At 52.5% G+C, this 17,753-nt stretch overlaps 1 protein-coding gene across 2 annotated transcripts in view; it reads right to left on the reverse strand.

Annotated features, from left to right (window-relative positions):
• The window catches only part of ADGRG1 (adhesion G protein-coupled receptor G1), a 41,317-nt gene extending 33,861 nt beyond the window's left edge, over nt 1-7,456 (reverse strand). Inside the window, exon 1 of one of the 2 annotated variants that reach the window (XM_063110486.1) lies at nt 7,437-7,456. The gene's annotated coding sequence lies outside the window, so the exon portion shown is untranslated. Of the gene's footprint in view, nt 1-273; nt 329-7,436 lie in introns of those variants that run through there. The other variant, XM_063110485.1, reaches the window with a different exon arrangement.
• Nucleotides 7,457-17,753: the final 10,297 nt, after the last annotated feature.

The following is a 17,753-nucleotide window of genomic DNA, read 5'->3' on the forward strand; positions in this document are numbered from 1 at the left end:
GAATTTGGAAATGGGCCAATGCCCCCCTCCCCTTTGTGGCCACACGCCTCTATCAGCAGCCCCCTCGCCCTGCTGAGGTTCACGCCCCCCGGGGAGTCGGGAAACTTGAGGCTCACGCGCCTGTGGGGCGGGGACTCCCATCCGCCCTCATCTGTGCAACATGGATAAATGATTCCCAAGTCACAAGAGCTGTAAGGATTTCACAACATAATGATGGTAAGTGGTACCAACAACCATAATAACAGTAATGAGAGTAATCATGATTACACTTACTGGCCATTTACTGCGTTCCAGCCTCTTCCCTCACGTCATCTCCACAGCACCAAGGGGTGGTGGCGAGGAGCAAGACGAGCCCACAGCAGACACATGGAGCTCAGAGGAGAGGATTAACTTGCCCAAGGTCGCACAGCAGGGAAGTGGCGTAGTTAGGGCGGGAGCCCAGGAGGCCTGCCTCCACAGCCGGTTGCTCGTCAATCCAGCCTTCCCAGGCCTCCGGGGTGGGGCCTGGACATGGCCAATGCTCAGGGAACTTTAAGTCCCCTCTCTGGCAGGGACCTGCATTCTAAAAGAGGGGACCTGGAGAAGCTGTCCTGTGCCACATGGAGGCAGCATGAAGCTTTTCAGGCAGTGGGAGGCCGGGGTTGCTGGAAGTGAACTGCACCTCTTACCTGCCTGCCCTAAATCAAGCTGCAGGGAGCAGGCAGGGCAATAAGCCACCCCATGGGGTGCAGGGAGGCCACAAGGCCAGAGCTTCCAGAGAACAGCACTGTGCCTCCAGGCTAACGGCCCTGCTGTCCAATGCCTAGGGCAGGCAGGCATGGTAGGCACTTGGCCCATGTCAGGCCTGCTGCCCCCTCCCAAGGCCGCAGAGGGCACTCCCTTATTGCCAGGGCAGGGGGGGGGGGTGCAGCCCATACTGGGCGGAGCAAAACAGAAGCAGAGGTGAGTTATCCAAGAAAGGATGAGGAGTCTCTGACATGCCATGTCCCTGGGCAAGTCACCACCTCCAAGCCTCAGTTTCTCCAAGTTGATCCTTCAGGACCCGGCCAGCTGGTAGCTGGGGCAGCCTCAGCTATTCCCTTGGGGGCAGGCCAGTAGGGCAGCTGTCCCCCACCAACCCACCCCCACAGCCCCCACAGGGGGTGCTGACCAGCAGGGCACAGATGGAGAGTTGAAGGCACCACTCTCTCTGCAGATGGCCAAGTAGGAGACCCAGAAGACTGGAGCCAGCTGCTACTCTGGCCACAAGGGAAAGGCCTAAGGGGTGGCCTGTCCAGGGCAAGAGTTGGCTCCCCAAGCTCCACCTGCCCCTCTCAGCATTGGGCTGCTCAGAGACCTACTATGTTCTGGGCACTGTGTGAGGCTCTGGGGGTGGGTGCATGGGTGGGGAAGCAGGCCCCATCTGAGTCTGCAGAGAGACAAGCCTGGCTCCATCATGGTGATACCCGGGAGTTGGTTATGGGCTCTCAAGAGGGCTGTGGGAGTCAAAGGAGAGAAACCAAATAAATTATTATTAAACACAATACTCTCTATTATTAGTACTAGTAACAGGACTAATACTAATCTGCTATGTCCAGAGGGTTTGCTGTATAAGATGCTTCGCTTTATGTGTAAGATGCTTTTGCTTCATTCTCATTTCATCCCTACAGCCCTGTGGATTGGTCACCACCAGTATGTTAGAGATGGTCAGAGACACAAAGTCACTTAGCCAAGACCATGCAGCTGGTATGCGGCTAGGCCTGCAGACATGTGGGCTCAAACCAAACACTTGCAGGTGTCAGGCCCTTACTAGGCACTTTGTATTCATCACCGCCTTTAGTCCTCACAACAGTTGCTATCCCCACTTTATAGAAGAATCAAGACATGGAGAAGGTGAGGGGCTTGCCCACACCTTTTGGTAACAGAGCCAAGGTCTGAACCAAGTGTGTTGGCCCCAGAGCCCCCGCTGGGTCCTGAAAGAAGGGGAAGGGTGCTTTGAGAAACAGACCAGTGGGAAGGGTATTCCAGGTAGAAGGAACAGCAGCAACAGAGGTGGAGAGTGGGAACATGGAGCCATTCTTGGAAGGAAGTGGAGTCCAACTGGGGGAGAACAGAGCAGGTTCTGGAAGACTTTGAAAGCATGGAGCTTGGGGGATAATAAAAGGTACTGGGGGAAAAAAACAAAACAACAACAAAACAGAAAAACAAAGGCACTGGGGAGCCAGAGAAGGTTACTGGGTAGGGAGCAGTGTGATCTGTCCTCAAAATGTGGTCCACAGACCTGCAGGGCAGCCTGAGAACTTGTTAGAAACTCGGGATCTCAGGTGTGCCCTGGACCTGCTGAATCTAAATACATATTTTTAAGATGTCCAGTTGTGATTCCAGTACAGTTGGCTCTCCATATCTATGGATTCTGCATCTGTGGATTCGACCAACTATGGATCAAAAATATTCAGGAAAAAAAATGGATGGCTGTGTCAGTACTGAACAGGTATAGACTTTTTTTTTCCTCATCATTATTCCCTAAACAATATAGTGTAACAAGTATTTACATAGTATTTACACTGCATTGGGTATTATAAGTAATCTAGAGATGATTTAAAGTACACAGGAGGGTGTATGTAGGTTATATGAAAATACTATACCATTTTATACAGGGGACTTGAGCGTCTATGGATTTCAATATCTGTGGGGCGTCCTGGAACCAATCCCCCATGAATATCGAGGGACAACTATATTTGTTAAAACATTATTAGCCATGGTCTAGACTCCAGGGGCTTGTACAAGCAATGGTGGGGTGGGATGGGTGGAGGGGAGGCCAGGGTCCTGCTTGGGACTTGATAAAGACAGAGGGAGGGGATGGGGAGGAAACTTTGGCCCAGAAGCAGGGCTGGGACCCCCAACCCCACATATGAAGGTAGGGCTGGGGGAGAGGGGAGAAGATGTCAGAACTTCTCTGAAGGATGGTGGGTGCCAGATGAGGTGAAGATCTGGGAGGCAGGGAAGAGTCTGCCCTTAGATACAGTGGGATGGGAGTGGCCCTGTGGCATGTGGGGGAGCCACCTGCCCCACCTCACTTCCAACAGGCAGCGAGATACATGCTGCTGGGGCTCATCAGTGAAGGGCTAAAGCTCCCCAGGCCCAATGAAGGTCATGAGCATGACTGGCGGGTGACAGAGGCTGGAGATGGGGTGGGGAGCACAAAAAGCTGAAGGTGTAGGAAGACTTTCATATTAAGGGACAGAGGAGAGAGGCTAATGCTGAGAGGTTGGGAGCTCAGACTCTGGGCTCAGGCCAACTGGCTTCTACTCCTGGCTCTGCCAGCTGGGTGACTTGGGCAAGCCTCTCTCTATCCATCTGCCCCCTCACCTGTCAAGCGGGGACAAAAATAACACCACCTATTGGGCGGATTAAAGGAGGCCACCCACATGTGTGAAGTTCACAGCCCAGTCTGGGTGCTGAATGAGCACCCCTTGTATTTGCCAGGGCATTGATGTGCAGAGCAGCCTGCAAAGGAGACCGAGATGGATACAGGAGCAATTTAAGTCCAGGCTTCTCCCCTTACAAGCTGAATGACCTTGTAAATCACTGAGTGCAATGCCTGGTCCACAATGTTCAGGAAATGTTGGCCAAAGCCATCATTATTATCATAAAGTTAACACAAATGCTAAAGGCCCAGCACTCCACAGTTTCCTGAGCTCTTTCATATCCAGTATCTCCTGTACAATACAGTGAAGATCATCTCCATTTAACAGAGATGGAAACTGAGGCTCAGAGAGAGGACATTCCCAAAGCCTCACAGTGAGCCAGCCACAGTTAGGACCTGAACCCAGGATCCATGACCCAGACCACATATTTTATGGCCAATGCTCCCAGTCACCTCTTTGTTCATTCCCGTGGGAAAGCCTCCTGCTCACAGGCGTGGGGGCAGCCGCAGCCCCGTGATAACACCACCTCCCATCACGCCTGCCCCAGGGCCCAGCAGAGATGGTGGTGCCCATGTGACTCAGCCACCCTCACAAAGGGAGCTATGTGCCCTGCTCCCCAGGCCTGCCTTCCCCACCCACTGCCCATCCCCCAGTGGGGAAAGAGCAGGGAGCCTGACACATCCAAGATGTGAAGAAAGCAGGAGCCACCCTCAGCCATTAAAATGGGACAAGTCTAATGGAGAGTCAAGCCCAGGCTTGGGGTGCAAGAGGCTGGTGCCAGCTCAAATGAGGGAGTGAAAGGCCAGGCAAATAGGAGGGAAGAAACCACCCAGGTCCCAGCCTGTTTTCTGAGACCTTATTTGGAGCTCCAAGGACAGACTCAATCCAGTTGGCTCCCTTGGGGGGTGGAGCTCAGACAGGTGTCCCACCCACATATACCTGAATAGGCCTCCTATTTTTTGAATGTCTTGTTTCAAAAGTACCGGGGCTTGTGGTCTGGGAAGAGGCACTCCCCAGATGTCGGACTCCTGTGTCCACACGTGCCCTCAGCACTGGCCTCTCCCCAACCCTTCCCCCGAAGCTTCCAGACTCAGAGCCAGGGGCTCCTATTGAGCACTTACTCTGTGCCAGGCAAGTAACTTGCCTTTTCTCCCACAACCCGGTCAAGGAGGCTTTGCCTCATTTGTCAGAGGAGACTGAGGCTCAGAGAGGGAGAGGGGCTAGCTCAAGATCTCACAGGATTGGATCCAGGGTCTGACTTCAAGTCCTGCTTTCTCCCCCAGGACCCTCTTCCTGGTTTCAATAGCATTTTGACCACATGCCAACAATGGCCTTGGGCCTGGCTCAATCAGACAGGCAGACACTCCCCCTCCTGGAAGGTCACCCTGTTCCTGCTCTGCTGGGAGGGGGGGCCATTGCAGAAAGCAGTTCCTTAGACAGAGTTCAGGTTGGCTGGGCCTCCAAGGGCCACCTCCGCTGACCTCCCCCAGAGAGGCGGGCACGCCTGGGTGCCCTGCTGCCCGGGATAGAAGGTAAACAGGGTGGCCACCCTGTCTTCCTAGGCATGACAGAATGTCTGACCCTCAGCCCAGCCTCCCGAGGGCACTTGGCAGAGCAGTTGGATCCAGCCAGAACAGCCTGGAAGGTCAATCTGTCCACACCCCTGCCTCCCAGCCCTCAGAAGCCCGAGCCCAGGGCAAGGATGGGCCACTTCTAACAAGTCCTCTCCTCACCCCAATCACATGCCTGCTGGTCTGGGCCCCTCTTACAGTGTGCCATACTCGGTGATTGCTCAGGTGAAGCTCTATCCATCTCTGGACATCAGGGTCTCCCGCTGCAGCACAGGGGTTTGGAGCTAGGTGACTTGATGGTGCCTTCCCACTCTGCCCCTGGGGCCAGAAGTGCAGCCCCTCATCAGAGTATGACTCCTGGGAGGACCCCTGCCTGGCGCTCAGCTCAGAGGCAGCCTTGCCTGGAGGAGCCCCAGTGACTGGGAGGTTCCACACTGCCCCTCGCCCACTTAGACTCTCTGAACAGTGCCCCAAAGTCTTCTGAATAGCCAACCATGGGATCTATCATCAAACTGTCTAATTTTAACCTTTCTGTGCCTCAATGTCCTTACATGTAAAATAGGGGTTGTCATAGGCTATTGCCTATCTCGCAGGGCCCCTGGGAAGTGCAATAATAGTGTGGTCACTATGTCACTGTCCTATCTTTGGTTTAGCTTTGTCCTCCCCACTGACTTCTCTTTTAAATGCACATTCCTCCAGTGGGGTGGGGGGAAGGAGAGCTTCTATCTCCTCTGTAGGAGCTTCTCTTCCTGATCTAGAGGTCCCAGACTTGGTGTGAGGTCACCAGTGTCCCCCCACCCCAAGGCCATCCCAGCTGCTCCTGTATCAACAGTTATGCCTCCTGTCAGTGGCTTCCCTGGCCCGTGAGGTTTGAGTGGCAGCTGCTCAGATGCTGAACTAGAGCCAGGTGCCTCTGGTCAGGCAGTGAGGCATTGTCACTCCTGTACACACACACACACACACACACACACACACACACGCACACGCACACGCACACACACACAGTGAGGCATTGTCACTCCTGTATACACACACACACACACACACACACACACGCACATGCATTTGGCGCCGAGCACACAATGTAAGGTGTTGGCTGCAGGAGACCCATCTGGGAAGTCATGAAGAGGGTGCCTCAGTTTCCAGCTGGGGCTGCCGCCACTTCTCATTTGGTGAAATAAAGAGCTGGAGGTGTAACTAATTTGTGGAAAGCCCACAGAGCGTGTACCCAGACCCCCAACCCCAGGAGACAACCCCCGACACCTCCCAGGAGCGCCGCCTTCTGCATGTGCCTCTGTCCCAGCAACCAGGGTGCCCCTGGGGCCTCCCCCTAAGTGCTAGAGCGCAGATGGCTCAGGAGGCGTAATGGAGCAAAGATGACAGCCGCTCATTAGCAGGGACTGCCTAATTAACAGAGGGAACGTGGGGGGCCCACTTTGCTGCCCACACACCCCAGGGAGCCAAGTTGGTGGAGGCAGAGCAGGCACGGTGCCAGGCCTCCTCCTGACTCCAACCACTCACCTCTGTCTGGCGGGTGTGTGGGGCCCACAAGGGCCGGGGAGAGGGGGGCGTACTGGGCCAGTTTTTGTTTTCAGATGACTGCCCCTGTGTACCTCCCTCATAGTACAGATGGGGAAACAGGCCCAGAGAGAAGGTAAGCCTGGCCCAGGGTCCTAGAGGAAGCAATGGCAGGGCCTGGATTTTTCCTCCATGAATGCTCCCTGTCCCCTCGGACACCATTTAGGAGTCTCATCACAGAGGCCTGGTCCAGAGGAGACAAGTGGCAGACAGAGAGGGCACTGTTTGACTTTCTCCCCCTGCCTCATGCAGCCCGGGTGGGGAGGGTTGTGCTACTGGGTGATAGGAGCTGGGGAGAAGCAGAGGGACCCTCTGCTGGCAGTGGGGTGCCAGGCATACCCCCAGGCCTGGGCCCTGTCCCTCTACTTGGTTCACCAGGGGAGGCTGCCTTCCTCCTCATCATCAAAAGTCAAACAACCCGGCTAACCTGCTCCCAAACTGGTTTCCTGTGGGATACCAGGAGGAAACAGGCTCGAGGCACAGCAGGCAAGAAGTGTCTGGTCCCTGCTGCCTTCCCATCCAAGCTCCAGGGTCCCCAGCCTCACCTTTACCCTAACCTTTTGCAGTCTCTTCTCCTGGGCACTGGAAACACACCTCACACCCTGCCAGCTTCCCTGTGCCAAGACGACCACCACATGCGCATGCCCAGTCATGTTCTAGCCATAAGGTGTAAACTCAGAACAGCATGGGCCTCCAAATTGGTCCCTCCCCTCAGAGACCCCAAAACCCTGAGCAGGCTAAGAGGCAGGCCACTCAAGGACAGGAACCCTCATGACATTGAATTTGACGTGAGAGAGAGCCAAGGTCAAGTGGGCCAGGTTGGCAGCGTGCCTTCTAACCTTTCCCGCCCTGTCCCCCTCCCTGAACAGCAGCCGCTTACCTCCAGGTCTGGTCAGGCCCCTCTCCAGACTGTGCCGGTGCTGCCTCCTCCTCCCCCTCCACGTCCTCCCAGGACACACAGTTACCAAGTCTGAGCTTGTCTGGGCAAGTAGCCCCAGGTGAGGCTCCGCCTGCCCGTCTAGCCCGACTTCCGGCTGCCCTATAGCCATGGCTGCCACCACCCTCTCTCATTCCCAGGTTTCCCTGCAGAGGCTGACCTGGCCCCTTGGGTTCTGGATCCCTCACCCTTTGCTTCAGCCCTCGGTGGGCTCTTGGCACCTCTGCCCCGGAAAGCATGGGCTATTGGCCCACCTGGATGAGACTGGGAGAGTCCTGCATGTCTCTGAGTCTCAGTGGCCCCCCAGGGTTGTTGGAGGCCGTGCTACCCCCACCTGAAATCTACTAACTCATTGTGAGTTTCTTCCTGCCTCCTCCCTGAGCTCAGGCTCCACCTGAAGCCCAGCCCAGCCTCACCTGCCTGCAGTAAAAACAAGCCAACAGCCAGCAGCTGGCTGGAGGTGGAGGCGAGGCAGGGTGCAGGGGGGTGGGGAATCCTGCTCTCAGAATGTCCAGCCTCCTGCGGGACACTGGACCAAGGGACAAACTGAGACAGCCCAAGGGCGGGGGCAGGGATGGGAGCCTCTTCCTGGGGAGGGGGTGGTGGCAGCTGCCCCAGGTGTCCTGAGAGATGCCGAGGGAACGGGGCCAGGCAGACTCCACCCCACAAGAGAGAACCTGGGTACCCTCTGCCCCCAACACAGAGGAAGAGCCTCCCTGGCCCACTTGCCCCTACCCTGCCTGCCTGGCTCCTGCTCCACTCTTCAGGCCTCACCCCAGACCAGCATTCTCAAGGGGGAGCTTTCAAGGTCTCACACCCAGGCACCCACTCTCCAAGGTGGCCTCTGACTCCCACACCACACTCTCAACATTGAGAACCATTTCTAAGAAGCCAACCTGGTGTCGCTGATTCACTCCAAAGTCTGCCTCAGGTGCTGCTGTGGGCCAGGCCCCTTGCGAGGTACTGCAGGTACATAAATGCACCTTGGGAACCTTCCCTTGACTGTCCCCCCCCGTGGCCCCCCTACTGTATCTCCCATTGCCTCCTGACTCCCCCTCACCTGGGGCCAACCCCCCAGTGTGTGTCTGAATTCATTCTTTCCTCCTCTGTATGCCCCACCAGACCACCAAATCCAAGCCCCAGTGCAGGGCTCAGTACAGAGAAATACTGGGTGACTGGGTGAAGTAGGAAGCATGGGGAGAGGAAGGATGGATGGGCAGGTGGATGCAGCCACATGTTTAGCAAGTGTTTACTGAAGACCTACTGTACGCCAGGCACTGCTCTAGGCACAGGCGATACAGCAGCGAACAAAAGCCAAAAATCTCTGCCTTATTAGAGCCAGCTGGGGTGGAGGGGACAGACAAATTAATAAGCAAATAAATATGAAATATATCCAGTGGTGAGAACTACAGAGTGAAGTAAAGCCATGTAGGGAAAATGAAAGTAAATGGTCAGGACCCCTCAGATGTTCAGAATCTTGCCCAGCATTTGATATAAATATGCACGTGGGCCCAGGTATTCCTTGGTTATTATCTAATGTAATTGCGCATGTGTGCTCAGGTGTTCTTTGGTTGCCTGACTCCACCCAGGTGTTCCTGGGTTATTGGACTTGAGTATAAAGGACGAATGGCTCTGATCCACAGTGCTCCCACTCCCTGGATGCCCTCAGAGGGCCACAGTGAGGCTGCTGCAGGCTGTTGCTGCCAGGGCCCCCAGGATGCCCCAGGAGGCCGCCCACTGCTGCTGCTGCAGCAGCTGAGGACTAGCTCCTGTCGTCTGCCAACGGCTCCTGGGGTCTTTTCCCAATTACTTAGCTCGTGACCCGCATGTGAGGGGTCTGCTGACCCAGACTGGCACATAGGGGGTCTGTGACCCAGTCTGTACAATGGGTTTGAAGGGTCTGTGAGCCCTAGCCCAACGAGCCAGGAAAGGGTAAAGAGAGTGATGGAAGAGAGGGGTTGGTTTAGATTCTCTCTAAGTGACCCTTAAGTACAGACAATGTGGTGAGGGAGGTGGCCTTTGGAATATCTGGAGTGAAAGCATTCCAGCTGGCACATGCAAAGGCCCTGAGGTGGGTGGGTGCTTGGCAAGTTTAAGGAAAAAGGAGGAGGCCAGCTTGGCTGCATAACTGAATGGAGCCCACGTAGAGATGAGACTGTGGAGGTGAAAGAAGGATGGGTGGACAGATGGATGATGGGAGCAAGGGCAGATCCAGGTCCAATGAAGAGCTGGAGAGAGGGCTCCAATCCCCTGAGAAGGTGAGGGAGGGGTCTTTCTGCTGGCCACAGCTCAGACCCAGCCCTGGAAACCAGCCCAGACCCATTGGGGTTCCTGGTCCCCAGATAGCCCCCTTGCCCCTCTTCCTCATGGCAAATTCCCAAGTGCTGGTGCTACCTCTGCTACACCCATGGGCATGCATGCCCGCTCTGCCCAGCAGGAAGCTGGGAGCCTCCCCAGTTGAGCACAGATGCGGGGGCACCAGGAGGGAAGTAGAGGATCTGAAAAAGAAGGGCCTGACTTCCAAGTCCCAGAGTTTCCCCACGGCCGCAGAGATGCCACCCACCCTGATAAAGACAACAGGGGAGTCTCAGTGACTCCCTGTATACTCGCTGGTGACTCCCCACTCCTGACACCCAAATTCTACCCCCACCCCACCCTCTCTACCCTCAGCGCCCCTGGCATGTGATGTAATCCCCAAGCTCTGCCACCCCAGGGGCTGGGCAGAGCCCTGGGCTCGGACCGTCAGTGAGTGCAGTCGGGGCGGTTGCTTAACATCTCTGTGCCTATGGTCATGTAGTAAATGAGGACACATGCTTTTACCCTGCTTGCCTTCCAGAGGCAAGGAGGAAAAAGGATGGGGTCAGGAAGCTGCTTCGGCATTTCCTGCCAGAGCAGGTACCTGAAGAGCATTTGTAGGGCTGAGGCCTGGTCACTGGGACCTCCTGATCCAGGACTTAGCCCAGCACCCCTGGGATGGAGCTAGAGAGCGTCCAACTCTCGTACCCAAAGACCACAGAGATGATCATAATAGCTCTAATCCTGGCAACCAGGCGCCGTGCTGAACCCATCATGTGGATCACCCCACTGGCTCCTCACCACACCCTGTGAGGCAGAAGCCACTTTGCAGTGTGAGTTTCACAGATAAGGCACAGAAGAGTTAAGAGCACGACTGAGATCACACGCAGGCAGTCTAACTCCAGAACTCCCACCAGAACTCGGGGGCCCTTTACCATGGGTAAGCACAGCCTCACCCTGCTCACCCCCACCCCACCCACTCGGGGCGTCAGGAAATGCAGACCCCTTCCCTGTCCAGACACACGAAGGGTGTGAAGGGGCACGAAGGGCCCTGTTTTACATTCTGTGCTCCAGCAGGATCCCAGTCTCAGCCTCCACACTCCCTCAGAGCTGGTGCATCCCACTAGACTGGGGGGTGAGCTCCCTGTCTGTGAGGGAAACCAAGCAGGTGCTTAGCTGGGGAGTTGCAGAGAAGATGCCTGCCACATCTGTGGGGAGGACTAAATGGCCTCTAAAAATAGCTTTCTGCTCACAGGTTAATTTACTTGGGCCATTTTTCACTAATTCATGTATTCATCCATTAAACTGATATCTGCACAGTAACTGCTAGATGCCAGGGACTTATGTTTTAGAAAACAAACTGTCCACAGGGCAGGCAGCAGAGGTGTGATTGGGTGCGGGGCTGTACAGCAGACTGCCTGGTGGGGATCCCAGCTCCACTTACCAGTCGGTTTACCTCCCTCAGCCTTGGTTTGCTTCACTGCAAAACGAGGTGATAGCAGTATCTGTCCATGAAGTTGTTGTGACGATTAAATGAGAGAAGGCTAGAGTGCTTCCAACTGTGGCTGGCACATGTTTAAGTGCTCCGTAAATGTTTACCATGTTCAAATGCAGAGGAGAATTTACATTACTGACCTTTTGAAGCCCTTCCCAGTCTTTAGTACAGCCTCTCTGTCGAATGGATTGACCTCTGCTCCTTCTGTTAGAACAACAGGAAAACTTCTCCATTTTGGCCACATCTGGAAGAATGTGGTCTCCATGGCCAGATGTGGACGTACAAGCCCACAGCTCCAGAGCCAGCACTAAGATCAGCCCCACCATGCTTTTCAGAAAAGAGACAGCTAATGGCACTACCCTGCCTCCTGTGACAAGTTCATTGCCCACTGTCTGCAGCCTTTGGTAACACTCAAGTCCAGTCTTTTAGGTTCTGTCCATATGCAACCATCCATCTACGCCCTTTCTGGGGTCAGGAGATCTGGTTCCAGTCCTATGTGGTGCTGAGTAGGCAAGGGCCCTTCTCTGAGCCTCTGTGGTCCTCATCTGTGAAATGGAAATAGTAACAGGACCTGTCCTGCAGTGTTTTCAAGTGAATCACATGAGGAGACTTGGAGCAGGGGGTAGGGGGCACTCTGAAATGCACTGTGCTACTCAAAAGACTCACTTGACTGTCCCAGCAGCTCTAAGGAGTATTTGTCCCCATTTTACAGACAAGGAGACTAAGGGCAACCAAAAGCAATTCACAGCAATTTACCCAAGCCTCTGTGAGTCAGTGACATCAGGCCACATCCTTGGTGTTCCGTGACACTGTGAGAGCTTTCCTTGTGCTGTACCAGGGGGCTTCTGTAGCTTTGCCCTGTGTCTCGAGTTGACTGAGTTCTGCTAGGGTTGAGATCAGGGCAACTGAGTCACCTCCTCTTGGGGCATTTTCAACTGGGCCTCCCCAGGCTTCCTCAGTGTTAGCACCCACTGTGTGCCTTCTAAACACAGGAAACAAGTAAAAACCAAATGTCAAGACTGTGGGGGTAGAAGATGGGGGCCTAGAACAGAGCAGCTTGCACTGGACCTATTTCTGGCACCCGACAGCTGGGAGAACATGGAGCATGTCTCATGACAGCGCCAGAGCAGGACTGACCTGCCCACAGTCTCTCACTGGGACCAAGAGTCCCTCCTTGCTCCTGATCTCTGCCTAGAGGAATTCACCCACCTTCCTTTCTGGCCCAGTTCAAATGCCCCTTCTTCCAAGAAGCTCTCTTGGACTTATCCCCTCCTCTTCCATGGGAAGTCAACCTCTGAACCCCAAAAGTCCCACATCACTTTACCTACAAGAATGCTAACATTCAATTCTCTTGAGCACATCTCTGTGCCAGGCCCCTTCCTAAAACTCTGCATGGATTGGTTCATTTAATTCCCATAACAGTCCTATGAAGGGGATTACATAGGAGATTATAGACAAGGACACTGAAGCCCAGAGAGGTTTAGTGTCTGCCCCAGAGCACATTGCCAAAAAGTGCCAGTGGCAGGATTTGAATCCACACCTCTGTTGAACCACAGGTTCATGGTTTATCTCTGTCATGCAACTTCTCAGTAAATGTACTTTGTCCATTCATTCAGTAAACATTTCTAAGTGCTAGGCTTCAAGCCAGGATCTATGCCTGCCTTCATGGAGCTTACAGCTTGATGAGGAAGTAAGGTAAGGGATTAAAAAAAAAATTAATAAACTAATTAATCAAGTAATTCAATAAGAATGAAGGCAAATGTTCACATGTAATGTAAGGGCAATGAAGAAAGCAAACCAAAAAACAAGAGTGAAGATGGCATAAAGTAGGAAACCCATTTTAGTTAGGTAATCAGGGAAGGCCTTTTGGAGGAGGTGACATTTGTAGCAAGGTCCTGATGGATGAGGAGGAGCCAGCCTTGGAAGAAGTTGGCCTGGGGCACAGTGTACCAGGCAGAAGAACAGCATGTGCAAAGGCTCAGAAGGGGTAACAAAATCAGTGTTGGAGGAACTGGCAGCTAGAGCACAGTGTGGCCGAAGCACGAAGGTGAGGGAGACAAGGACGAAGAACAGGGCTGTGAAGACAGGGATGGAAGTGCAACTTTAATCCTGGGGCAGTGGGAAGCCATGGGTGGGTTCGTGCAGGAGGCGAGGGGATCAATTTACATTTCAAACAGCTGAAGGACTTGGTCCTGCCCTGATCAGGTCAAGACTGTTGGTCAAGGCTAGACCAGCAGCCTTTTCTGCATCCCAGGTCAGTCGGTTCTGGTCAGGAATGCAGCTGTTAACACCACAGTCTCCTAACAGCTGGAGGTAACCAAGGACCAAACAGGAGCCCTGCAGAAGATCCCCCAGGGCCAAGGGTGGGGCAGGCTCCCACCCACTCCCAGGGAAGAGACGGTGACTCTGGTCTACCCGGAGTAGCTGGAAGTCAGGCTTCCGTCCATCCATCAGGCAGTCTGTCTGTGCACCCACCCATCAGCTCTTTGCAGCCTTGGGCCCCTCAGTCCGGGGCAGGCCAGGGCTGGCCTCCCTACTGCCTAAATGGCAAATGTTGACAACTGGCTCTCTGAATGTCTTTCAGATATGAATACTGATATTTTCGTTTACATCAACAAGTAAGAAGAAAGTGAAACAACGAGGATACATGTTGGAACTTCATTTGTTCATCAGTGAAGTGAGCAATATCTTTGCTGAATTGGATAATAGTCTTCAAATATTAGAATCTTTGCTGAATCAGATAATAGTTTTCAAAATTTTTGTGCTTTGCATGATGTAACAGCTACAGACACAACACATTGCATTGAATGTGCCTTATAAACATTCTTCCTACCACTTTCTCAAATCTGTCTAGACGATGAACAAAACAATAAATCAAATCCAGATTGGTAGCATTTGCAGACTTCGGTGGTGTAAATACTCTCACCACGGTCAATTTCAAGGTACCAAGCATTGAACACAGAATTGAAAAAAGATGCACAGTAGTTTACCATTAAATAGTATTTCTTTTGTACCAATACAACAGATGTCAATAACTCAAGAGTATAATTGTATTAGTTTGGTATAGCTGTTGTAACAAAGTACCACAAAGTAGGTGGCTTAAACAACAGAAATTTATTGTCACAGTTTTAGAAGCTAAAGGTCCAAGATCGAGGTGTCAGCAGAATTGGTTCCTTCTGAGGCTGTGAGAGAGTATCTGTTCCATGTCTCGCCCCCAGCTTCTGGTGTTTTGCTGGTGACCTTTGGCATTCCTTGGCCAAAGAAGCAATGATGTCTGCAGAGCACCACCCCGATCTCTGCCGTCTCTTTCACATGGCATTCTCCCTGTGTGTGTGTCTGCATCCAGATTTCCCCATTGTATAAGGATACTAGTCATATTGGATAAGGCCCACCCTAATAACCTATTAACTTGATTAACTCTGTAAAGATCCTATCTCCAAATAAGTTCACGTTCTGAGGTACTCAGTTTAACATATGAGTTTGGGGCAGGAAGGGATAGATACAACTCAGTCCATTACAAGAGATTATACCATAATGTGATAAAATAAATTAGGAAGTGATACAGTTTGAGTATTTAATACCTTTTTAAGTACAATTTAATTTTGTTTATGTGACTTAATTCTTAATAGTGGCCATGTATGGTTGGCTGGTTAGCTCAGTTGGTTAGAGAAAGGTGTTAACACCAAGCAAGGTCAAGGGTCTGTATCAGCCAGCCACCAAAAATAAAATAAAATAATAATAATAATAGTGGCTGTGTCTAACAACCAACTCACAAGATGTCTAAAAATTTAACACCCAGCTTTTGTAAGCCAGTACAAGCTGGCTCCAACACCCACTGGCCTGGCCTCCCCTCAGCTCTGTCCTGAGTCCCTAGCCTTTCTCCCTGCAGGCTCAGATGAGGGACAGGGCAGGAAAGCTGTGTTTAGATCCTGTACATCTCCTCTAATGGACCCCAAAAGCCTGCTCTCCTCCTATCCTGGAGGGGGCCTGGAGGAAAGGATGCTCCAGTGACAAGCTGTGGTCACAGGGCTGCCCAGCCTTCCCTGAGAAAAGCTGGAAACAGTCCAAGTGCCCAGAGCCAGGATATGGCTCAGAAAGCACAGCCCAGCTCTGTCCCCCTAAGGTAACCAACCATCTCATTTTACCTGGGACTGTCCCTGCTTTAGCACTGAAATTCTGCATCCCTGGAAACCCCTCAGTCCCAGGCAAACTGGGACAGTTGGTCACCCCCACTTCATGGTCGTGTGGCTACAACAAAAAGAAAATACATGAAATTCAGTGAAATAAGCAAAAAACAAAAGTGGTGTCTCGACCTGTCTTGGGGACCGGTTTCCCCACTCTGAGACAGAGCTGGTACCAGGGGCTACTGAGAAAAGCTCTGCGTAGAGTGAACAATGGTGTAGAATTTGTGTTTCTGGGTTAGGTGAAAGGTGGCAGGGATGTGGGGTAGGGAGAGGCAACCTGAGAAGCAGTTTGTATAGGACACTGGAGCTGAGGTCAAATGCTAGCTGTGTGACCTAGAGGAGGGGACCTACCACTCTGTGCCTCGGTTTCCCCATCTGTAACATGTGCCTTCCTCACTGTGATTGTGCAGCTTCAGCAAAATCAACCACAGAAAGCACAGCGCTTGGTTTGCAGCAAACACTTAAGCAATGCTGATAGGATGATGTATGCTTTTTTCTTTTTCCATTCTAGAATTATTTCCGTTATAGCTGTTCTGATGGTGCTTGTGCAATCAAAATAAAACAAAAACCATGAGTATCTAGGTATGGAGATGTATATAAATAGAACCTAAAACCAAATGTCAGGCTGTGGTGGGGGGTTCGGTGGGGGCTGCTCCCCGGCTGCTGTGGCTGGCCCTGAAGCACGCCATTCCTGGAGGTGTATCTTTAGAACAGCTGACAGGAGATGCAGCTGGTGCCTCCCTGAGGTTATGTCACCTCATGCCAGAACTAAAACCTGAGTAGGCAGCTTCGCCTGCTGAGGAAATAGGAGGTCGGTGAGTGCGGCTCCTAAGTCAGCGAACGTGTCTGTGTTTCTGGGGCAGCGCAGCACAGGCACAGCTCAGACCCAACTCTGTAGCCTGGCACAGATTCTGCTCACCCCGCAGAGCGGCCTCAGCAACTTGGGGCTGCTGTGACCCCAAAGGAAGGAAACCGTGCCCCATTATATAGAAGGGGCAGCTACCACCCCTCCCAGTCCACATGGGGATAAAGCCCGTTTGTCCCTGAGTTCATGTAACAATAATTAGTATATCTTGTGCAGGCTAAGGGGAGGGAGGTGCCTCGGATACAAAATTTAAGGAGATGCTCACTGTCAGGTGCTGACAACCCTGCACCTCACTTCAATCCTCAAATGACTGTATGAGGCAGGTTCTTTTATTATCCCATCTCATAGTCTAAAATAAAAATTTAAAAAAAAAAAAAAAAGGCTCCGACAGCTGATGTTACTTGCCCTAGAAAGTGGCAGAGCCAAGATTTGAACCCAGGCCCAAAAGACTCCAGTACCCACTGACTTAACCACCGGACCATCCTTCCTCCTGAGCACACATGCACCTGGCTGATCCTCAGGTGACTGACGTGGCAGGAAGTACACCGAAGCTGAGTTTGCTGGCTGGAGTTGGGGTCCCAACTCTGTCCAGACTCACTGGGTGACCTTGGGCAAGTCCCTTCTCTGTGCTTCATTTTCTTTGTCTGCAGAAGCTGGCAGCTGGCTATACTAGAGCAGGAGTTAGAAACTGCATCCTCCAGGGGCCACTCAGCACAGCTAGTGAGAGCGGGGCTGGGGGCTGGAGAAGAGGCAGTAGGGAGTGGGGGTTGGGGGCAAACTGGAGGGTGCAGGCCACATTGGGGGCACTATCCAGCTCTGGTGAATGGTCACTTGAGGGAATATGGACCCAGTATGGCCTGATCATTCTGTTTTTCAAGAGAAGACAGAAATTTGATATTTATGTGAAAATCTTAATTATCAAATGTTGGGAATTCATTTGAATGGATTTAAAGCCTGTCAGAAGTCAAACAAAGCCAACTTGAGGCCAGACACCACCCATGGGGCCTCCAGCTGGCAACCACTAGACTCTATGCCAGTTGCTGTAGGTGTTTCCCAATATCCACTTGCCCCTTCTATAGAAATAGAAACTCATTAGTGGGGCTCATGACTCCTCAGAACAAAAACATCATTTGTTAGCTGCTCTTGCCACTAAGTGTGGCCACATGACCAAGATCTGGACTATAGGATTTGGGTGAAAGTAAATTCCACAACTTTTGGGTCACAACCTTAAAAATAAGAGGCAGACCCTCCACTTCCTGTTTCCTCCTTGCCCACAGATTATAAGGACATGATGGTGGTGGTCATGAACCAGGATGAGGGCCACATCCTGGGGATGGAGAACCAAAAAAGGGAAGGAGTCTGGGTGCCTGAAGTCCTGGAACCTCCACAGCAACCCTGGACAGCACAGACCATTACATGGG

Source organism: Cynocephalus volans, chromosome 10 (assembly GCF_027409185.1).
Source record: "Cynocephalus volans isolate mCynVol1 chromosome 10, mCynVol1.pri, whole genome shotgun sequence".
In the NCBI taxonomy this organism is placed as follows: domain Eukaryota; kingdom Metazoa; phylum Chordata; class Mammalia; order Dermoptera; family Cynocephalidae; genus Cynocephalus; species Cynocephalus volans.